Genomic DNA, 24,258 nt, shown 5'->3' on the forward strand with positions numbered 1-24,258 from the left:
GACCAGAGGGCAGTCCTGAGATCCTACCTGCCGAGTGACCTGTGTGCTGTCCTGGTTGTAGGTTTCACGGACCTTGAACCTCCACACATAAGCAGGTGGGGGTGGGTGTAGGTTGCCCAGGGCTGGGAGGAGAAGGAGGAGGGGGAGGGCAGCTAAGGTGAACCTTAGTGGGGCCCAACACCTCACATTTATAGAAGTCATGCTGCTCCGGGGTCCTCTTGAGTCTGGAGAGGTGATGCCACGATGGATCGCCAAGTAGCTTGGCTGCGGTGGGGGTTGTGAGGATTACTGTGTATCGGAATTCCTTGACGAACGCGGTGGGGTTGGTGGAAAAGGACCCCAGCCGCTTCTCAATCTGGGAGAGATCCGACAGGGAGAAGGGAACATGGACCCTGAACACTCCCTCAGCCCCTGCAACTTCCCGGAGGGGGCAGAGGAGAGGAGCCTGGGAGCGGGTGTGCCTGCTGATTGGGGAAGCAGGAGGGGGTGGGGGAAGGTCAGCAGGTAAGGGAGAAGGCTCTGGGGGAGGGGGCGGGGGAGGGAGGTCAGGGAGTGAGGATGGGGGAAGGGAGGGAACGGAAGGCAGGGCAGAAGAAGCCCTGTCATAGGGAGGCGGGCGAGTCGGAGGGGAGGAAAGATTCTCAAGGGGTTCAGATAAGGCGGAAAGTGGAGGAGTGTCAGTATGCAGAGGGGATTTCTCGCGAGCTAGGAGAACCTGGGCAGTGGAACAGAAGGAGCAGAGGAAGGGACAGGAGCTCAGATAGAAAAAGGCCTGGACATATGGAACCTCCAGCCACTTCCCAGCTCGTTGGCAGAAATTATTGAGGTTGGTTAGGATGTTAAAATCGAAAGTCCCATGTTCAGGCCATTTTGACCTGTTGTCCAATTCATACAGAGGCCATGCCATGTTACAGAAGTAAATGAGGCGTTTAGGACGCAGATTCTGGGACAGGCCTAGCTTAGCCAGATTGGTGAGGAGGCACCCTAGAGGTGTCTTAGGATCAGATTTGGATTTTTTATTGCCCATTTTGAAACCTAGGGTCAGTAGCAGAGGCCCAAGGACCGGCATCCCAATCGTTGAGCCAAGGCTATGGACGGGGATCCGAGGAACGGCAGGGGACATCTCCCCCACCCCCTGGGGTCCGGAGTGAGACCAAAAGGCCGGAGAGCCAAGGGGAACAGGAACATCTTCACTGCCTCCGAGGTTCGGAACCTCCCAGGAGAGGTCTGGAGGGCTGTGCCTGGAAGGCAATCTCTGACGTGGGCCTCGGTTTTACGGACAGAGACGCCGGAAGAACGACCACTAGAAATCAATAGGGGCCGAAACCGGTTTGGCTCAGTGGATAGAGCGTCGACCTGCGGACTCAAGGGTCCCAGGTTCGACGCCAGTAGAATGACCACTAGGAATCAATAGGGGCTGGGACTTACCCGCTGACACTGCTGAGCTGGAGAGAAGCCTGAGGGTTCCGAGCCACAAAGAAAGAAGAATGGGGGGCACCCCAGACTGTGAAAGGTCAAACAGGGTGCTCGCACCCACCCGGGTTTCGGCACCAAATGAGAGGTTTGCAACACAGGAAACAAAACACAGAGTCCAGGCGATTATAAATGGGGGAGGTTTTAATCTTGCACTCCCGGGCAAAATTCACTGGTCCGAGGGTGGGCTAGGGAAGTTCGAGCCAAAAGGGGGCATAGGTACTTCTTTTATACGGCTGTTTAGTGAGGGGAGGGCGGAGGGCGTGAGAGGTGTGGAATTTCTGCCTCGGGCCAGGGGTCTAGGAAGGCACCAGTTATCTCTGTCACCATCTACCTTGCAGATGCATGCATCGGCTCTGGAGTTCCCCCCTGCCTCAACCTAACTCTAGCCAAGTGACCTTGTACTCTAAAACTCTCTCATACCAAAATAAAAATAGATTGTGCATTTGAACGTCACAATCTACCCAAATTCAACAGATGTAGAGGGCAAAAGCAATACAACCTAAGAAAAGAAAGAGGTGTGATAGACAGACAGACATGGATAGAGCAAGGACTTTGGGCCAGGTACCAAAGGTCACCAGGATGGAAAGCCCTGGGTACCTAGCAAAGAACAATTATAGGATAAGACCTCATCCTCAAGGTGACCTTTCCTCCCCTAGCATATCACTAGTCATGCCATTTAGACCCTCTGATCTTTCTTCCCTAGAGATAATATCTAGGCTTCAGTTGTATTTCAGCTCCAGGCCCAGAAAAAACAGCAAAACCAGACAAGCAACACCAAAGTTGACCTCAGGACCCGCTGCGCTGCGTTGAGTAATGACCCTCTGGTGCCGCCAATCAATCAGTGGAGACCACAACCCTGAAAGGACACACCTAGCAAGCTAATAAACATTCTACTGAGATCTTCCCCTGGGACCTTCCCTAAAATCTCTACCCTTAAAATCCTTAAGACCAGGACCCAGTGTGCTCTCCCATCCAGGACCACACCCACCCCATTCCCCCAAGGCCTAGGCTAGCATGGCACTACGTTTTATTCAAGCCAGTCCAGGCAGCTAGTGCAGCTGGACCTGGGCTATGGTGGAGGGAAGATGCCACAGCCTGAGTCCCAGAAGGCCAGGATCCTGCATTACTAGAGCAGAGATTCACCAGAGTATCTTTCTGGGATCTCCCCTTCACCTTGAAGACCTGGTGGGGTTCCTGGAAGTAAAGCCCACAGAAGTGTGCCCGCCCCCCAAGACTGCATTCCTGGAGTTTCTAACTCTGATGCCAGTTCACACCCAGCCTCCAGCACAAGTTTATGGCTCCAGCAGCTTTTGCTCCAGGAAACTGAAAATGGCCCTTCAGCTATGCTAGTTCTATAATGGGAGCGTCACAGTTCGATATTTCTGTTATGGATGCCTTACATCTGTGACCTGGACGGTTTTGCTTTTTGTTTATTTCAACTTCAGTGAAGTGACTCAGCCACTTAAGAATGTGCCCATCAAGGGATCTGGGCCCCGTGTACCACTACTCCAAAAAATTCTATCCCCATTTCACCCGAGGTCCAAGTCAAATATTAGAATTACAGTTCAAAGCAAACAAGATTGATGGTGTAGTAGATAATCATATTGAAGATGCAGAAAAAGGCAACATGAAATTCTCTTCTGAACTGGGTATGATTTTTTTTAATATGTCTTATTGATTTTTTACAGAGAGGAAGGGAGAAGGATAGAGAGTTAGAAACATCGATGAGAGAGAAACATCGATCAGCTGCCTCCTGCACACCTCCTACTGGGGATGTGCCCGCAACCAAGGTATATGCCCTTGACCGGAATCGAACCTGGGACCCTTCAGTCTGCAGGCCAACGCTCTCTCCACTGAGCCAAATCGGTTAGCGCTGGGTATGTTGTTTGTTTTTTTAAAATGACAATCTTTTTTTATTTTTTATTTTTTTAATATTTTATTGATTTTTCACAGAGCGGAAGGGACAGGGATAGAGAGTTAGAAACATCGATGAGAGAGAAACATCGATCAGCTGCCTCCTGCACACCCCCCACTGGGGATGTGCCCACAACCAAGGTACATGCCCTTGACCGGAATCGAACCTGGGACCCTTCAGTCCGCGGGCCGACTCTCCATCCACTGCGCCAAACCGGTTAGGGCTGGGTATGATTTTTAATGAACATGATCTGGAGTTGAGAGACTTGGGGTATCAGAAGCATGCCTTCAATACGCTTATTAGCAACCCCTTGGGCTACCACAGAGATATGCCAGATACACGGAATGCAGCATGTAAAGACAAGACATACCCTATGGATCTGCCGGTCACTAGTGTTGTTATTTGTTTCTACAATGAAGCCTTGTCTGCTTTGCTGCGTACTGTGCACCGTGTCCTGGACTGCACACCAGCCTGGCTTCTCCATGAAATCATCCTCATGGATGGCAACAGTGACTTCATGATTTGAAAGGAAAACTAGATGAATTTGTCCAAAAGCACCTCCCTGGGAAAATTAAATTAATAAGAAACACAAAGCATGAGAGATTAATTCGAGGAAGAATGATAGGAGCAGCCCACGCAGCAGGAGACGTCCTGGTGGTCCTGGACAGCCACCGTGAAGTGAATGTGACATGGCTGCAGCCCTTGCTGGCTGCCATCCAGGAGGACGGGCAGACGGTCCTGTGCCCGGTGATCGATATCATCAGGGCAGACACGCTGGCCTACAGCTCATCCCCTGTGGTGCCTGGAAGGTTCAACTGGGGAATGGACTTCAAATGGGATCTTGTTCCCCTTTCCAAGCTCAGAGGACCAGAAGGAGCTACTGCACCAGTAAAGTCACCTACAATGGCTGGAGGGCTGTTTGCCATGAATAGAAGCTACTCAGTGAACTCGGACAGTATGACAGCGGCATGGACATCTGAGGAGGAGAAAACTTGGAAATATCATTTCGGATTTGGATGTGTGGGGGTAAGCTTTTCATCATCCCTGGCTCCAGAGTCAGACACCTTTTCCAGAAAAGGCCACCCTATAGTTCCCCTGAAGGCCAGGCCACCACGACACACAACTCCTTGAGGCTGCCACAAGTTTGGTTGGATGAATATAAGGAGCAGTATTTTTCCTTAAAGAAGCTATGGAAATATCAGTGAGCTTGATGATTTGAGGGAGAAGTTGGGTTGTAAATCATTTAAATGGTATTTGGATAGAATTTATCCAGAGATGCAGATATCTGGGCCCAATGCCAAACCCCAGCAACCCATTTTTATCAACAGAAGGCCAAAATACCTAAAAATCCTTCAGCGTGGAAGGCTTTATCACCTCCAGACCGGCAAGTGTCTGCTGGCCCAGAGGTGCCCAAGTCAGAAGGCAGGCCTAGTAGTGCTTAAAGCATGTGACTACAGTGACCCAAATCAGATCTGGATTTATAATGAAGAGCATGAATTGGTTTTAAGAAACCTCCTTTGCCTGGATATGTCAGAAACTCAGTCATCAGACCCACCCCAACTCATGAAGTGCCACGGGTTGGGAGGATCCCAGCTGTGGGCCTTTGGGAAGAATAATCGGCTGTACCAGGTGTCAGTTGGACAGTGCCTGAAAGCATTGATCCACTGAGTCACAAAGGCTATGTTGCTATGGCAATCTGTGATGGCTCCTCCTCACTGCAGTGGCATTTGGAAGGTTAAGGTGGATGCGATGGCTAGAATGGAATGCGTGTCCTCCTGGGAAGATTAGCAGAGGTGAAACAGCAGACATACTATACTGTCTTTATCAGAGCACCGAGTGACCATCAGGAGGTGAGGAAGTATGTGTCACCAAGACATTAAACATTTCTAGGCTGCTGTTAAGGAATTTCTTACTTATGGTAGGAAACCAGAATACAGTTTTAATATAAAGAGTCAGGTTTATACAGAAGGACAATACCTAGGAAATTGCTAGGTATATTCAAATTTGTTTATGCTTCTTTTTAATCCCCTTTAATAATGGAATGGATTGAGTCATGATTTCCTTTCTTAGAAGACTTCATAGCAGACAGTTAATTTTAAACAAACTGACTGAATCCACACATCCTATCTAATAAAAGCATAATATGCAAATTGACCATCACTCCAACACACAAGATGGCCGCCACAAGATGGCTGGCAGGGGAGGGCAGTTGGGCAGGGACCAGGCCTGCAAGGGAGGGCAGTTGGGGGACAAGCAGGGGAGGGCAGTTAGGGGTGACCTGCAGGGGAGGGCAGTTAGGGGTGACCAGGCCTGCAGGGGAGGGCAGTTGGAGGGGACCCAGGCCTGCAGGCAAGAGCAGTTGGGGGGAACCAGGCCTGCAGGGGAGGGCAGTTGGGGGTGACCAGGCCTGCAGAAGAGGGCAGTTAGGGGTGACCAGGCCAGCAGGGGAGGGCAGTTAGGGGTGACTGGGCTGGCAGGGGAGGGCAGTTGTTGGGGACCAGGCCTGCAGGGAAGGGCAGTTGGGGGGGACCAGGCCTGCAGGGGAGGGCAGTTGGGGGCAACCAGGCCTGCAGGGAAGGGCAGTTGGGGGGTACCAGGCCTGCAGGCAAGGGCAGTTGGGAGAAACCAGGCCTGCAGGGGAGGGCAGTTGGGAGTGACCAGGCCTATAGAGGAGGACAGTTAGGGGCAACCAGGCCTGCAAGGGAGGGCAGTTAGGGGTGACCAAGCTGGCAGGAGGGGGCAGTTAGGGGCAATCTGGCTGGCAGGGAAGCAGTTAGGCATTGATCAGACTGGCAGGGGAGTGGTTAGGGGGTGATCAGGCTGGCAGGTAGTAGTGGTTAGGGGCAGATCAGGCAGGCAGGCAGGCAGGTGAGTGGTTGGGAACCAGCAGTCCTGGATTGTGAGAGGGATGTCCGACTGCCCATTTAGGCCCGATCGGGCCTAAACGGGCAGTCAGAGATCGGGCCTAAATGGGCAATCAGACATTCCTCGAAGGGTCCCAGATTGGAGAGGTTGCAGGCTGGGCTGAGGGACACACACACCCCATGCACAAATTTCATGCACCGGGCCTCTAGTTGTTTATAAGATCATATTTAAGAGGTGGTTAACTACTATAAATTATTTTGATGAATTATGGTACTATGTGCATTTAAAATAAAGAATCCTTTTAATTAAAAAAAAGAAAAGAAAAGAAAACCTTAGTATGGAGAACCCAGCACCTCTCCCTCCCAGGAGCACACCCCACACTTTTCCCTTCCCCTCATCTTTCCCCTTCCTCTCCCCCCAGGCACATCACCTTTACCTTCCTCACTTCTAAACTCCAAGGGCCCTTTCTTTACCTCTATAACGTTTTTCCTAAGCCCATTTTTTCTACAACTTACTTCTCCTCTGTGATTTTCCAAATAAATGTTCTTTTATAGTTTGAGTCTTGGCTCTGAATTCTTTCCTAGCCAGAACTCAAGTACCAAGGTTGCTAAACCCAGGTCTGGTCTGACCCCACTGGTCTAACACCTGGTGCTGTTCCTTCTGTCCCCAACAGAGGGAAAATTAGAGAAAGGCTATAAACCTTAAATAGAGAAATCTCCCTAGTTAGTATTTTTAAGTGTGAACAATAAATGGTTAACTCAAAGTAAATTACAACAGCAGGAACTAATTTTAAGGCTGTACTAAAACCTGCCATGTTTGAAATCAGGAATAAATCATAGTTAAAGTTCACAGAAAAATAACTTCAGGAAATATTACAATTAGAGAGAAACCAAGATGGCAGCATAGGTAAGGACCTAAACTGCTGCCTCGCACAACAATTTCAAAACTACAACTAAAAGACAGAACAGACATCATCCAGAACCACAGGAAAGCTGGCTGAGTGGAAATTCTACAACTAGAAGGAAAGAGAAAAGCTCACGGAGAATCAGAGGAGCTGTAAAGGGCTGAGGTACGGAGACACGCACGCAGAGAGGAAGGGCGGCTGAGTACCTGGCTGGCTTTCTCTGGCGGGAGGGAGAAGGAAGCTCCCGACTGCACTGAACCCCAATTCTGACTGCACTGAGCCCCAGTTCCAGGCGAAACCCTGTGGACCCAGGCTCATACAGGGGAAGTCTGGACTGTCAGGTAGAAAGAAAGGCACACAGAGACTCGGAGACTCGGGGAAGCCACGGTGGGCAGGGGTCTGGAGGCGTGCGCACACAAGTACGCGCAGAGAAGACTGACTGCTGAGGTTGCCGCTGGCTTTCCCTAGCGGGAGGGAGTTGGAAGCTCCCAACTGCACTGAACCCCAGTTCTGACTGCACTGAACCTCAGTTCCGGGCGAGCACCTGGGGACCCACGCTCTTACGGGGGGAATCTGAACTGTCAGGTGGAAACTCAGGGGAGCCACGAAAGGCAGAGGTCTGGAGGTGTGCATGCAAGTGCGTGCAGAGAGGATTGACTGCTGAGCATGCCGCAGGCTTTCTCTAGCTGGAGGGAACTGGAAGCTCCCGACTGCTCTGAACTCCAGTTCCAGGTGAGAATCTGGGAATCCAGATTCATTGGGGAAGAAACTGGACTGTCTGGCAGCAGGCAAAAGTTGAGGGCGGCTTACTCTTAGAGGTGCTTGCAGTGATTACCGAGAGACACTGAGACCCAGGGGCCTCATAGGGCAGGGCTGCCAGGAAGCCAAGACTGTCTGCTCATCCCTGAGACTCCACCCTATCCAAGCTGAGCACAGAGGTTTTTGCAATTTTGCAAGTCTGGTCCTATAAGGCTGTCTCCAGCACAGAAGTTCTCCCGGTGTAGACACAGCTGATACTCACAGCCAACTGGCCTGGAGGTCAATTCCTCCCAGTGATACCAACAACAATCAAGACTTAACTACAACAAGGCTGTAAACACAGTCCACAAAGGGGTACACCAAGAGTCACCTCAGGTAACTGGGGAGGCTGACCCACTGAGCCATATAGGACACCTAGCACACAAAGCTACCCTACCAACTCAGGGAAGCAGCGAAAATGTGGAGACAAAGAAACAGATCACAAATGAAAGAAATGGAGGAAAACAAACAACTGGATATAGAGTTCAAAACCACGGTTATAAGGTTTTTCAAGAATTTCCTAGAAAAGGCCGATAAATTTAGCGAGACCCTCAAGGATATGAAAAAGGACTAACTAGAAATTAAACATACACTGACTGAAATAAAAAATATTATACAGAGACCCAACAACAGACTAGAGGAACGCAAGAATCAAGTCAAAGATTTGAAATACAAAGAAGCAAAAAAACACTCAACCAGAAAAGCAAAAAGAAAAAAGAATCCAAAAATTTGAAGATACTGTAAGAAGCCTCTGGGACAACTTCAAGCGTACCAACATCAGAATTATGGGAGTGACAGAAGAAGAGAGAGAGCAAGATACTGAAAACCTATTTGAAGAAATAATGACTGAAAACTTCCCCCACCTGGTGAAAGAAATAGACTTACAAGTCCAGGAAGCGCACAGAACCCCAAACAAGAGGAATCCAAAGAGGACCACACCAAGATACATCATAATTAAAATGCCAAGAGCAAAAGACAAAAAGAGAATATTAAAAGCAGCAAGAGAAAAACAGTTAATTACCTACAAGGGAGCACCCATACGATTGTCAGCTGATTTCTCAACAGAAACTATGCAGGCCAGACGGGAGTGGCAAGAAATATTCCAAGTGATGAATAGCAAGAACCTACAACCAAGATTACTCTACCCAGCAAAGTTATCATTCAGAATTGAAGGTCAGATAAAGAGCTTCACAGATAAGAAAAGCTAAAGGAGTTCATCACCACCAAACCAGTATTATATGAAATGCTGAAAGGTATTCTTTAAGAAGAGGAAGAAGAAAAAAGTAAAGATAAAAATTATGAACAACAAATACATATCTATCAACAAGTGAACCTAAAAAATCAAGTGAATTAAAAATCTGAGGAACAGAATAAACTGGTGAATATAATAGAATCAGGGGCATAGAAAGGGAGTGGACTGATAATTCTCAGGGGGAAAGGGGTATGCGGGGTGCAGGAAGAGATTGGACAAAAATCATACACCTATGGATGAGGACAGTGGTGGGGAGGTAAGGGCAGAGGGTGGGGTGGGAACCGGGTGGAGGGGAGCTATGGGGGGAAAAGGAGAAACAATTGTAATAATCTGAACAATAAAGATTTATTAAATTAAATAAATAAATAAATAAATATAAATAAAATTACAATTTTAAAAAAAAGAAATAACTTCAAGCTTCTTTTTTTATTTGTTGTAGAGGCTCCTTTTTCCATCAACTCACAATACTTCTCTTTCTATTTGGCCTAAGGCTCTGTGATAAGTATCAACCAACAATAATAAGAACTAGAAGTTCACCTATAACTTAGCATAATGCAAAAAGAAATTGTTTATAAGACCAGGTTATGGTTTTCCTTATTCTTATCCAGTCTCAATAAGATGATGATTTTTTTCTAGTGCACACTTGTTATTTGTGGAGAGACAGATCTTTTCATATAACCATAAACTCTACTTTCTGCATCTTGAATAACAAACATAAAATCTCCCAGAAACATTTTAATTTTTTTTAATATATGTATTTTTATTTATTTCAAAAAGGAGAGGGAGAGAGATAAAAACATCAATGATGAGAGAGAATCATTGATCAGCCTCCTACACACTCCACACTGGAGAGTGAGCCCATAACCTGGGCATACCCCCTGACTGGGTGTCAAAACTTAACCTCCTGGTTCATAGGTAGACGTTCAACCACTGAGCCACTCCCGCTGGGCTCCCAGAAACATTTTACCCTTCAAAATATAAATCATGCTAACTACCCCCTACATTTAAGAAGAGAGAAAAGCCTGTCAAACAAAGTAGGGCTTTTTCTTATATACAGAGCACTGCGAGCTACACTTCCAGAATTCTAAGTTAACACCTCCAGAATTCTAAGAATATGACAAAATCAACACATAGCATTGGGGGGGGCGGGGGGAAAGAGTCAGAAGAGAGAACTTGATCATACCTAAATAATAGAATTAATATATCTAAGGAATTAGAAATTGAAAGGTTAAAACTTAGAGAAATAAAGGGAAATGGAAAGGCAAGATTTGTCAGGGTTTAACTGGCTAGGGAAATAAACTATATAGGGAACATTTGTCTCTTATAATATTGGTTGTTTAACCAGCCTCAGACACAAATATCTATCCCTTGCAAGCTGAGGAAGATTTTAACATCGAGGGGCATCATCCTACAAAGTCTGTCTGAGCAGCAATCAGCTTTTGGTTTCACCCACTATTTCTTCATGCCCCCTTCAAACTGCAATAGACATGTTGGAAATTAAGCTCAGTATATGCAGCCATCCAAACTGTTTTGAAAAACTTAGAGCAAAAAGATGAGAAGAAAATTACATGTTTGACTATGAAAACCAAGAGAGGAGAGTTTTAGAAAGAGGATAATCGACAGTGTCAAATGCATACAGAAGTCTAAGAGAATGAGGGCTGAGAAAAACCCACTGTGCTTATGGCTAGGAAAGTAGGATTGTCTTTCAGTAAACAGTTTAAATGACAGATACAGGGGCTGAAGAACAGCAGAAGTCAAGAGAGTGGAACTAGAAGTGACTGTGCAATGAGAAAATGGCGTTCCATCCTTAAACGTGTAACAATAAAAGGATGAAAAAAATTACCTGAGCTGCACCAAGGTCAAATGAAGGTTTGGGGTGTTTTGGTGTTTTTTGTTTTGTCTTATGTTGTGTTGTGTTGTTTTCAGCACAGGGAAGAAGAGTATGCCTGCAGGCAGAGGAGAGAAGAGAAAATTGAAGATGAGTAAGCTAAACACATAAGAGATAATTAAGGGAGAAAATCTTTAATTCTAGATGTTTATAGCATCCATGAGGGAGAAAACAAAGAGAATTGAGAGCACAAGGATAGTTTACACTTAAAAAGAGGAAGTTCAGTTTATTGTCTGAGATAGGAAGAGAGAAAGAAACGGAGAATTATTTTGGAATGGATTGCAGGGGTGGAGAACCTTTTTTCTGCCAAGGACCATTTGGATACTCATTGAGTGATTGATTGATTGATTGATTTCAGAGAGGAAAGGAGATGGAGAGAGAAACATCAATAATGAGAGGGAATCATTGATCGGCTGCCTCCTGCACGCCACCTACTGGGGATCGAGCCCACAACCCAGGCATGTGCCCTTGACCGGAATCAAACCTGGGACCCTTCAGTCTGCAGGCCGACGCTCTATCCACTGAGCCAAACAGGCTAGGCCATTTGGATATTTATAACATCAATCACAGGCCATACAAAATTGTCAACTTAAAAATTAGCCTGCTCTATTTGGTCAAACATTTCATTAACTCGCCTCTAATGCCTTGGCAGAGCCAGACCAAATGATTTCGTGGGCCTTATATGGCCCGAAGGCCTCATGTTCCCCATCCCTGGAAGGCTCATTTCACATGGTTTTTTCTTTACTTTTTCAGGAAAGTAGAAGGAAAGCAGAGGAAGGTACAGGTGCTGAGGAGCATCAGTCTGGGATAAAGGAGAGAAAAGGCTTAGAACCACTGTGGGCAGTAAACTACACATGTAATGGGCCCTGACACATAGTAGCACTAAGTGTAATGAGGAGATTCCCCAGTTCAGTAGGTAATAAATTTTTCTTACAACGTTTGTAACCTTCTGCACTACCACTATAATATTAGTAATGGTAGACAGTTAGCTAGACAGACATGAGCAGAGCAAGGACGATGGGCCAGGTACAGAAGGTCACCACGGTGGAGAAAGACCCAAATGCCTACCAAAGGACAATGGTAGGGTGGGACCTTGTCCCCGGGTGACCTTTTCTCCCCTAGCATATCGCTGGTCATGCGGTTTGGACCCCCTGACCTTTCCTCCCTAGAGATAACATCTAGGCCTCAGTTGTATTTCAGCTCCAGGCCCAGAAAAGCAGCAAAACCAGACAAGTGACACCAAAGCTGACCTCAGGACCAGCTGCATTGGATAATGACCCCCTGCCCTGGTGCTGGCCAATCAATCTGCAGAGACCCCTATCCTAAAAGGACACACCTGGAAAACTGCTGAATATTCTATTGAGATCTTCCCCTGGGACGGTCCCTAAAATCTCCACCCTTAAAACCCTTAGAAAGAGGACCAAGTGCACTCCCCGTCCTGGGAGCACACCCACACCATTTCCTTTTCCCTTCCCCATTCCCAGCCCTACCCCCAGGTGCGTTACTGTTGTGGTAGAATGCACGGGAGAACCATCAGCCAGCACTCTGCGGGAGGAAAGTTTAACCTTATTTCACAGATCTGCAAGTCCAGGGGAATTCCGGATCCAAAGCCTGAACTGAACTCATGGGGAGGCTCTGACCTACATATCTCCTTCTGTGGGTGGCCCCTAGGGTCCCCACAGCTCCACCCAAGTCAGCTGTGGCAGGGCCCTGGGGTTAGGTGCTGCAGCTCTGCCCAAGTTAAGTCAGAGTGGGGAAGTAAGACTACAGTTTTAACCAGATACTGAACTAGGTTGCAAACCCCCCATTTTCCTTTTCATTACCATTTACCTTCCTCACTCCCAAGCTTCTAGGGTCCTTTCTTTGCCTCCATAACTCTTCCTCAGCCTATCTCTTCTACAAATTACTCTTTCTACCTCTGTGATTTTATAAATAAACTAGAGGCCCAGTGCACGAATCCGTGCATGGGTGGGGTCCCTCTTGGTGGCCTGCAGGGATCGGTGGAAACCTGCAGTCCAATGCTGCCTGTAGCTCCTACCTGCAGCTCCCGCTCATCCCAGCCCCACTGTGCCTGCCTCGGACTTGCACCCAAGCAGTCCCGTTCCAGAGAGGCTCACGCTGCCACAGCCGAGCTCCCCAGCCATGAGACCTGTGTCTGGCACCCTCCCAAGGGGAGTGGCCTGTGGGATCGGGCTGAATCTGGCTTTCTGACATCCCCCGAGGGGTCCCAGATTGGGAGAGGGTGCAGGCCAGGCTGAAGGACCCCACCGGTGCACAATCGGGCCAGGGAGGGACCACTGGAGGGCTCCAGGGCGAGTCCGGCCCATCTCACTCAGGCCTAATCGGCAGGGCCACAGCAGCAAGCTAACTTACTGGTTGGAGCATCTGCCCCCTGGTGGTAAGTGCACGTCATAGCGAGCAGTTGAGCATATTACGCTTTGATTGGTTGTTCAGTTGTTCTGCCATTCAGTCTATTTGCATATTACCCTTTTATTACATAGGATGTTCTCTTATAGTTTGAGTACTGATTCTGAATGGGTCTCACACCTGGTGCCATTCCCGCAGCCTACAACACGTCCTCTAAAAATCACCTGGACTCATATTGTGAAATCTTTCCTGCACCAAGTTAAGAACCCACACACCACCACCTGGTCCTAGGTAGACCCACTCAGGGCCAGGTCCCCTCTCCAGTAATGTTTGTATCTTCCATTTTATAATTTTTGCTTTAATTTTACTGTTTTTCCTTTGTGAGTATACATGAGACCATTGTCAACTGTCTGCTCTTAGCTCCCCACACAACTCACCCAGGAATTCATGTAGTCTTACAGTTTCCATCATCACATCAGTGCTGATAGTGAGAAAATATTTTCAACTCCTTATATCTCCCACAAACTCCAGTGGTGTACTTCCATCTATTTACAAGATGTTTATCTCTACTTGGATAGCCTACTGTCATTGCAAATTCAAAATATTCAAAATCAAACCCCAAACCGGACCCAAAATCCAGCTCCACAACAGTTACAGTCAGGATCCAGTCAAGAGACAGAAACCACACCAATTATTTGAACAGAGAGCTGAATATAAAGAATGGTTAAGTAGGTCTAAAGTTGTTAATTACGTAACTGTACGGGTTACATAGCAGTAGCAACTGCAGAAAGCAGCTCCCACCCTCACTGCTGAGGGAACAAAAGGAAGAGCTAGGGTTATTTGAACTTTGAAGCTTAGAGAAGGGCCCTGTCACAATTCAGGTATCTGAGGAGGGAGCACAAGCCAACTGATGCTGGTGTCTCTGAGGGGATGTGACGGGATTGCTTCTGCGAGTGTTGGGGAAATTGAAAACCGGATTCAGCGACTGCTAGGACAAGAACTGGTGGAGTGAAGAAGACTGCTGGGAGCTGCTCACAGAAAACACAACTAGATTAAGGTGACCAGACATCCCGCTTTTGGCGGGACAGTCCCGATTTTTAACAATTTGTCCCACGTCCCGCGGCGTTTTAAAGAAGTCCCGATTTTTGGAAAGAATGCACGACAAGCTAGGGAACGGCGGGAGAACGGGAAGGGAATATATGGTTTTCGGCGGCCATGTGGCTATTTAGCCAGGATATGAGTTTGATATTATTTTTGTTAATTTTATAATGTTAAACTTTAATAATAATAAATAATTGTTGAGAACTGATTATCGAGAACTGCTTATCAAAGTTCGCATTGTTGATCAGTTGTTAGAATTCGGCCACCATTGTTTGGACTTAATGAACAATGGCATTTTTTGGGATTGGCAACGACGAAAACATTTTGTAACTCTCTCAGACGATACACATCGTACTGCGTGCTAGTAAGCTAGTTAAACAAGTGATGTCATTGCAAATCAGCTATTCAGATAATTTAGGTAAGTAATTTATTTATTTCATAAATACATAAATTTTCTTGAATTTAGCAGACAGTACTCGTATTATTTATATTTTATAGTGGCGGCAAAAAGTCTAGCACCGGCCTTGAAAGTGACACTACGACTTACGTTACGGCAAATTCAGAGGAAAAATAATACAAGTTAGTATTGTATTATTTAGAAAGAAATATAGGGTTAAAATTAAAATAATTTTTAAAATATAGTTACTTTATAACAATCAAATTAATTTAATTTATAAACTAACAATAAAATATGTTCATGTAATTATGTACCTACTTACTGTGTTTTTAAGCAATATGTATATAATAATTTATAACATAATTTTAAATTATTTTTTTAGATTTTTAACATAATAAGTAAGAAAAGAGGATGCAAATTCAACGATGATCTAAGAAGTGAATTTCCTTTTATTAAAAAAAACAAAAGCGATTACAATATAGACCAAATTTTTAATCAAGAACCCCCCCACCCCCCCCCCACCGGGCCGAAACCGGTTTGGCTCAGTGGATAGAGCGTCGGCCTAGGGACGTCCAGGTTCGATTCCAGTCAAGGGCATGTACCTTGGTTGCGGGCACATCCCCAGTAGGGGGTGTGCAAGAGGCAGCTGATCGATGTTTCTAACTCTCTATCCCTCTCTCTTCCTCTCTGTAAAAAATCAATAAAATATATTTTTTTTTAAATAATAATAACACCTCCCCACCCCGCCGGTCAATGGTGTCCCGCTTTACCAATGTTAAAATCTGGTCACCTTAAACTAGATAAGCAGCCCGCATGGGATAAACAAGAAGGAGCAAGTCATTTTTCCCACCTCTAGCCTCCCAGCTCCCTCTAGCACCCTCTCCTGGCAGAGTTGAATAGGGAGCCAGATGGCGAAGCAGAAGTGCAGTTTGTTGATTCCTGGCCCCACATCACAAAGCAGTCGAGTTTGGGGCAAAGAGACAATTACAGACTGTCTAAGCTATATTAGTCAGGGGCAAACAAGGAAACAGAACCCACGTGAAGTATGGCAGAGGAATTTTACCACAGGAATTGGTAAATAGAGAGGATGCAGGTGTCTGGGGAGCTGAGAGTCTGGGACCTACTGTGGGTTCTTGGCTTCATGGAGAGAATTCAAACTCCAGCACAGAGTTCAAAGTGCAAGTGATTTTACTAGTGAAGCCATGAGACCGAATGGGCTACTTGACAGAGCAGCCAGCCCCCTTTAGAGGAATTTGCTTCCTTTATTGAGGTTCATTTAACTGGGAGTAGGACTGGGGAGGGAGGGTATTCAATAAGAGGGGGGGAGGGGGGGCGGGAATATTCAGGATCTTCCCGGAAAGGGATGGAGATTTCTCAGAGGTGCTCCATCAGCCATTTTGTGTTCTTTTATGGGCTTTCCATTTCTGATCAGAGCAGCTCGGGGTGTGTTGTTTAGCATGCTAATGTATTACATGATCTATAATGAGGCTAGGGGTGACCTTTAGGTGAAATTAGTCACCATGTTGGATCGAGCTGGTCTCTTTGTGTTTTAAGCCATAAATCTGGTGTGTGTGTGGGGGGGGGGGGGGGGGGGGGGCGGAAATCTCTTACTGTCTTCTTAATAGTTCCTGTAGCTTTTATCCATTGCAACTATTCCACAGTATTCATAGTCTATCTCAGAAGGACTAGGCAGACAAATGGGGAAAAGTGAAGCAATCCAGAAATGGGCCACAGTGATGCTGAAACCGGTTTGGCTCAGTGGATAGAGCGTCGGTCTGTGGGCTGAAAGGTCCCAGGTTCGATTCCGGTCAAGGGCATGTACATTGGTTGCGGGCACATCCCTGGTGGGGGGTGTTCAGGAGGCAGCTGGTCGATGTATCTCTCTCATTGATGTTTCTAGTTCTCTATTCCTCTCCCCCTTTCTCTCTGTGAAAAAATCAATAAAATATATATTTTAAAAAAAGAAAGAAAGAAAAAAAGAAATGGGCCACAGTGGGCAGCTGCTGTCACACCCTAGGCTGGAGGAACCATGGAAGGTGGTGGTGTTACTAGAGCCTAAGAATCTAAGGGCATCCAGCCCTTGGCCAGTGTGACTCAGTTGGGCATCCTCCAGTGCACTGAAAGGTTGCCAGTTCAATTCCTGGTCAGGGCACATGCTTGGGTTGCAGCTCTCCCCAGTGGGGGTCATGCAGGAGGCAGCCCATTGGTTGGGCTCTCACATCAATGTTTCTCTCTCCCTCTCCCTCTCTCTCTAAAATTCAATTTTTAAAAATCTTTTTTAAAAAATGGTTTCCTCTATGAAGCCATCCCTGGTGTTCTTTTAGTTAGAAATAATCTCTCCTCAGAACTCCCAAAGCACTTTATTTGCATCTATCAAACAACAAATATTCATGCTGGGTTAAAAAATAGCCCTGGCCGGGTGTGACTCAATTGGTTGGGCATTGCCCCATACACCAAAAGGTCGCTGATTCAATTCCCGGTCAGGGCACATCCTAAAGAGCCCCTGTGGTAGAGGCCTGCAGGAGTCAGCCAACCCATTTTCTTTCTCTCTCTAAATATCAATAAACTATTCTTTAAAATAAAAACATAAAATAATTATACCGAAAACTAAGTTTTTCACTTGAAATACATAGAAAACTGATGCAAGGATGCTATTTCAACAGTAACTAATTCTATAAACTTTTTCCACTTATAAATCAAATTTATTGATGTATAACATAAAATTCACCCATTTAAGTGAATAGTTGTTGAGTTTTGATAAATGTATTCACCTATAAAATCACCATCTTAATCAAGATATAGAATATTTCAAAACATCTCTGCTTTCCTGCCTGGTGCTGCCTCCTGCTACGTCTCAGCCAAGTCCTTGGACCCAGCTTCATCCTCCTCAGACTGACCTGAGTCCCGGAGCCTGCCCAGAGCCCCAGCGTCTTGATTAGTGATGATGAACCAGGTTATGACCTAGATTTATTTTGTTATGCCTAATCATTATGCTGAGGATTTTGAAAAGGTCTTTATTCCTCATGGACTAATTATGGAAAGGACCCAATAGTTTGTTCGAGATGTGATGGAGATGTTAGGCCATCACATCCTAACCCTGTGCATACTCAAGGGTTGCTATAAATTCTTTGCTGACCTACAGAGTACATCAAAGCACTGGACAGAAATAGTGATAGATCCATTCCTATGACTGTAGATTTTATCAGACTGAAGAACTACAGAAATGACCAGTCAAGAAGGGATATAAAATCAGCAGAGATTGTCTCACAACTTGAACTGGAAAGAATGTCTTGATTGTTGAAGATATAAGTGACACTGGCAAAAACAATGCAAATCTTGCTTTTCTTGGTCAAGCAACATAATCCAAAGCTGATCACAGTCTCAAGCTTGCTGGTAAAAAGGACCCCTCCAGCCCGGCCTGTGTGGCTCAGTGGTTTAATGTGGACCCAAAACCAGGAAGTCACAGTTAGATTCCTGGTCAGGGCATGTGCCTGGCTTTCAGCTCAATCTCCAGCAGGGGACGTGCAGGAGGCCGTTGATGGATGATTCTCATCATTGATGTTTCTATCCCTCTCTACCTCTTCCTTCTTCTCTCTGAAATCAATAAAAACAAATTTTAAAATTTTTTTAAAGGAGCCCTCGAAGTGTTGGATATAGGCCAGACTTTGTTGTATTTTAAATGTCAGACAATTTCTTATAGGGTATGCCCTTTACTATAACAAATACTAAAGGGATTTGAATTGTGTTTGTGTTATTAGTGAAACTGGGAAAACAAAATACAAAGCCTACATTGATAGTTTAATTTGACTTTGGAAACATCTGGAGTCCCATGTGAAATCACCAGTGAAATTCTCAGTCAGCTTATTGCATGTATCTTCTAAGAATTTTATCTGTTTTGTATTTAAGATATAGAATATTTACTCTCATGCCCCTCTGCAGCCAATTCTGCCCTCACCACCCACTCACAGCTCCAGGCAATCGCTGATCTGCTTTCTGTCACTATAAATTAGTTTTACTGTTCTAGAACTTCATGTAAATATAATTGGATTATGTATTTTTTGTGTCTGGCTTTTTTGAGTAAGCATAGTGTTTTCAACATTCACCCATGTTATTATGTGCATTAGTGGTTCATTACTTTTATTGCTGAATAGTATTCACACACTGATGACCATTTGAGTTGCTTCCAGTTTAGTGTTATCCTATCTAATAAAGAGGGAATATGCAAATTGACTGTTACATCACCACAAAGATGGCTGTGCCCACAGCAGAGATGGGGTTTCCGTAACACAAGATGGCTGCACCCACAGAAGAGGCCGAGTTCCCGTAAGGAGCCTTAAGGAACAATCAGCAGGGACCTGAGGCTGCGTGGTGCTGGGCGAGGGCAGGGGACCTGAGCCTGCGGCCCCTGCCCGGTGGGGCTTGACAGAGGACCTCAAGCCGTGCCCCCCCCCCCCCCGCCGCCTGGCAGCACTTGACAGGGGACCTCAGGCTATGCCCCCCACCCAGCGGGGCTTGATGGGGGACCTCAGGGCGCACCCCCTGCCCTGGTGACAGGCCAGGGACCTCAGGCCATGCCCCCCACCCGACGGGACTTGACAGGGGACCTGAGGCTGCGTGCCCCTCCCCCCCCCCCCCCCCCCGCCGCCCATCAGGGCTTGATGCAGGTGGGGCCGGCTGGGTCTGGATCTCACCCAATGGGGGTGGGACTGGCTGGGTCTGGGTCTCGTGTGATTTTGAGGCACCACGGGTGGGCAGGGACTTGTGTGCTCCAGAATAGGGTCCCACAGTGTGCTCCAGACCCTGACAGGAGGAAGATTTTCATATACATTTTACTAATTTTCTTTCATCTCTGACACTTATATTATAGAGGAAGGGCAAATAGCAATATTAAAATATTTCCTCTGATTAATCCCCTTTTAATGTGTATGAATTTCGTGCACCGGGCCACTAGTTATGAATAAAGCTGCTGTGAACACTTATGTACAAGTCTTTTTATATTTTTCACTTCTCTCAAATAAATGCCTAAAAGTAGAACTATTTGATGTACATTTAGTTTTTTATAAGAATCTGCCAAGTAATTATACCATTCTTCATTCTTACCAGAAATTTATGAAAGTGACACATCAAAATTACAACTAAATTATACATACTCACCAATACTTGGAATTGTCAATCCTTTCATTTCAGCAATTCTAGTAGATGTGGTACACCATTGTGGTTTTATTTTGTATTTCTTTGATGACTAACAATAATGAGTATCTCTTCATGTGACCATTTCTTCTGATATCTACTTTTGTGAAATGTCTGATTAAAACATTTACCTTTTCATTGGATGGCTCTGCTTTTAATTAAGTTGTAAGAAAACTCATTTACATAGTGTAGATACAAATCATTTGTCAAATACATATATTGTGATTATTTTTCTCTCAGTCTGTGCTTTGCCTTTTAATTTTTCTAATAGTGTCTTTCAAAGAGCAGAGGGTTTTCAATTTTGATGAAGTCCTATTTATCAAATTTTTCTTTTATGACTAGTGATATTTTGTGTCCTATCTAGGAATTTATTGCCTATTCCCATGGTTTTCTTTTGTGCTTTCTTCTAGGAAAATTATAGTTTTAGCTTTAAGTTCAAGACTATGATCCAGTCCAAGTTAACTTTTATATGTAACGAGAGGCCCGATGTCAAAAATTCGTGCAAGGGGCTCAGCCCACACAGACACAGCAGCTGTCTCAGCCCTCTCAGCCCCAGCTTCGTCCAGAAGGTCGTTCTGCTGTTCGGCCATCTGGTCTAATTAGCATATTATGCTTTTATTATAACAGATTATTATAGATGTAGTACAAGCTAAAGGTTGGGGTCTGATTTTTTTTTTCTATAGGGATATCCAGTTATTCCAGAACCTTTGTTGGAAAAACTTTCCTTTTTCCCTTTAAACTCCATTGGCACTTTTTTTTTTTAAAAAAAAAAAATCCCCACCCGAGAATATGTTTTTATTGATTTTCAGAGAGAGAGGGAAAGAAACATCAATTGGTTGCCTCCCATATGTGCCCTGACCGGTGATAGCTGTAAGTAACCTAGGTATGTGCCCTGAGAGTGAACCTCAAACCAGGACTATGCTCCAAGCAACTGAGCCATGCAACCAGGGGTCCCTTGGCACTTTTATTAAAATAAATTGATTTTATGTGTGAATTTATTTCTGGAAACTATTCTGTTCCTTTGATCCAAATGTCTATTCTTATGCCAGTACCACAATGTGTTGATTATTGATACTTTATAGTAAACTTTGAAATCAGATATTGTAAATCCTCCAACTTTGTAATTTTTCAAAAAAAATTTGTCTATTCTAAGTGTTTTACATTTTTCATATAAATATATTAATTACTTATCAATTTCTATTGAATTTTTATTGAACTTGCTGCAAATCATTTTTAGAAGAATTAACATCTGAACAATACTGAGTCTTACAATCTATGAGCATGGTGTATCTCTCCATTTAATTAGGCCTTCTACATATTTTATCAGTAATGTTTTATAACTTTCAGTGTACAAATTTCACATATATTTTGTCAAATTTGCTATTAAATATTTCTTGGTTTTGATGCTCTTGTAAATGGTTTTATTAATTTTCACATTGTTCATTTTTAGTGTTTAGAAATGCAGTTGATTTTTGTATATTGACCTTGTATCCTACACCCTGCTAAATTTACATATTAGTTCTAGTAGAATTTTTTTGTATATTCCTCAGAGCTTTTCCCCAAACTTTATTGAGATATAATTGGCATATATAATTAATAAGTTTAAGCTATACAATGTAATATTTTTATATACAGGTTGGGGGGAAAATAGGTTTACAGTTGTGAGTATGCAAAAATTTATTATTGTATTATTAATTATTATAAACCTACTTTTGACCCACCCTTTACATATATATTACAAAATAATTACTACAATAAGATTACTTAACAGAGCCATCACCTACCTCACATTGTGACAATGTGTGTGTGCACAGGCATGCGTGCACATATTGAAAACTTTTTTCCAGTGTTGAGGTATAACTGTGCCCAGTGGTAGGGCAAAGGTGTAATGGCCACCATAATAAGAAGGTATCGTCAGAGGGAAGAACAATACACGAAACTCCACAGAATAAAACAGAATGTATTAAAGGTTAATTTACTTACAGAGTTGTAGGTGAGAGTGGACAGATGACCCAGCAGTTCTGTGTAAATTAGCCTCTGCTAACAGACACCTGTTACAATACTTTTTTATTTATTTTTTGTTTTGTTTTAAAACTATGGAAAGACTTTATTATATTTTGTTACAGAATTAGAAAATTTCAAAAATAATGTTTGGAACCACTGTCAAAAAGAAACATAACAGCCCCATTTAAAAAAAGCATTCTGGCATCTGTTAGAATTTTTCCTCAAGTTATGAAATACAGCTTTCCAATGATGGTTATAATAGCCATGAATATCTATGATTTCAGAGGAATATTCTCATAATTTTTCTTCTTAAGACATGATGATGACTCACTTTTTTCTTTAATAGCTCCATCATTTCAGGAACTACCTTGAATAAATCTTCAGCTATTCCATAATCTGCCACTTGAAAAATACTGTTACAATATTTTTTTAAGTTTTTATTGAATTTATTGGGGTGGCATTGGTTAATAAAATTTTATAGATTTCAGGTGTACAATTTTACATCATCTGTATATTGTATTGTGTGTTCACCATCCAAGTCAAGTCTCCTTCCTTCACCATTTATCACCCCCTTTCCCTCTTCTAGCTCCCCCCAGCGCCCCTTTCCCTCTGGTAATCACCATACTGTTGTCTGTGTCTATGAGGCTTTTTCTTTGCTTAATCCCTTCACTTTTTTCACCCAGCCCCTCTGTTACACTACTTTAAAAAAAATTTTTTTTATTGATTTCAGAGAGAAAGAGAGGTAGAAACATCAATGATGAGAAGAATCATTGATCAGCTGCCTCCTGCACACCCCTACCGGGGATCAAGCTTGCAACCCGGGCACTGCCCTGACTAGGAATCAAACCTGTGACCTCCTGTTTCATTGTTCGACAATTAAACACTGAGCAACACCAGCTGAGCACAGTACTTTTTCATAGTATAACTCAGGTACCAATTTTTTTTTTTTCAAATGGAGGGTCCCACCATGTTCATAGATTGTAAAAGTCAGTGTTTTAATTATGTCAATTCTTTTTTTTTAATATGTTTTTATTGCTTTCAGAGAGAGGAAAGGAGAGGAAGAGAGAGTTAGAAACATCAATGATGAAAGAGAATCATCGGTCGGCTGCCTTTTGCATGCCCCCTGGACACATGCCCAAAACCCAGGCATGTGCCCTGACCAGGAATCGAACCATGACCTCCTGGTTCATGGATCAATGCTTAATCATTGAGCAACACTGGCCAGGCTCAGGTACAAATTGTTGACAAGACAATGGGACAAAGAATGCAGTACTGGCTAGGTGCCATACCTCTTGGTGGTCTTGTGATAAGTGATTATTTATCATCAATATATCAGTTTAATACTTATCTCAATTGTCATGCCATTCCAGACATTACTAAAAAAAGTTTTATTGCTACATTTTTTGGAACACAGATAATCATCAACTAGAAGGCTTTGATATGCTTGCTAAAGCCAGTGAAGTTGGCCAAAGGTCACAGCATGAAATAAATCCAGGACACTGAGATGGAGTTAGTTGTATTAACATCTACATCTATACAAATTATATATAGCACAGTGTAAGTGTCAGTTGTACAGCATAATGACTTGGCATATACATTGTGAAATGATTATCACAATAGGTTTAGTTAAAGTCCATCATCTCATATAGATACCAAAAAGCAATAATTTATTTTTGTGATGAGAACTCTTAGTATTTACTCTCTTAATAACTTTCAAATATACCATATAGCAATGTTAACAATAGTCATCATAGTGTACATTACATCCCCAGTATTTATCTATAACTGGAAACTTGCACCTTTTGACAACCTTCATCCAATTCCCCCCTACATGTGATAACCACAATCTGACCTCTTTTTCTATGAGTTTGATAATTTTTTTTTATTAAACATATATAAGTGAGATCATACAGTAATTCTTTCTCTGTATGACTTATTTCACTTAGCATAATGCCCTCCGGGTCCATCCATGTTGTCACAAATAGCAAGATTTCCATCTTTTTATGGCTGAATTGTATCCCATTTATATGTATACCACATTTTCTTTATCTATTCATCCATGGATAGATACTTAGGTTGTTTCCACAACTTAGCTATTGTA

General features: G+C 44.0%; 2 pseudogenes; both read left to right on the forward strand.

Annotated features, from left to right (window-relative positions):
* Positions 1–3,088: 3,088 nt before the first annotated feature.
* On the forward strand, positions 3,089–5,130 carry LOC114228670 (polypeptide N-acetylgalactosaminyltransferase 11-like; annotated as a pseudogene).
* A 6,985-nt stretch (positions 5,131–12,115) lies between these two features.
* LOC129149060 (hypoxanthine-guanine phosphoribosyltransferase-like) lies at positions 12,116–18,770 on the forward strand (annotated as a pseudogene).
* The last annotated feature ends 5,488 nt before the right edge of the window (positions 18,771–24,258 follow it).

Source organism: Eptesicus fuscus, chromosome 5, assembly GCF_027574615.1.
Source record: "Eptesicus fuscus isolate TK198812 chromosome 5, DD_ASM_mEF_20220401, whole genome shotgun sequence".
In the NCBI taxonomy this organism is placed as follows: Eukaryota; Metazoa; Chordata; class Mammalia; order Chiroptera; family Vespertilionidae; genus Eptesicus; species Eptesicus fuscus.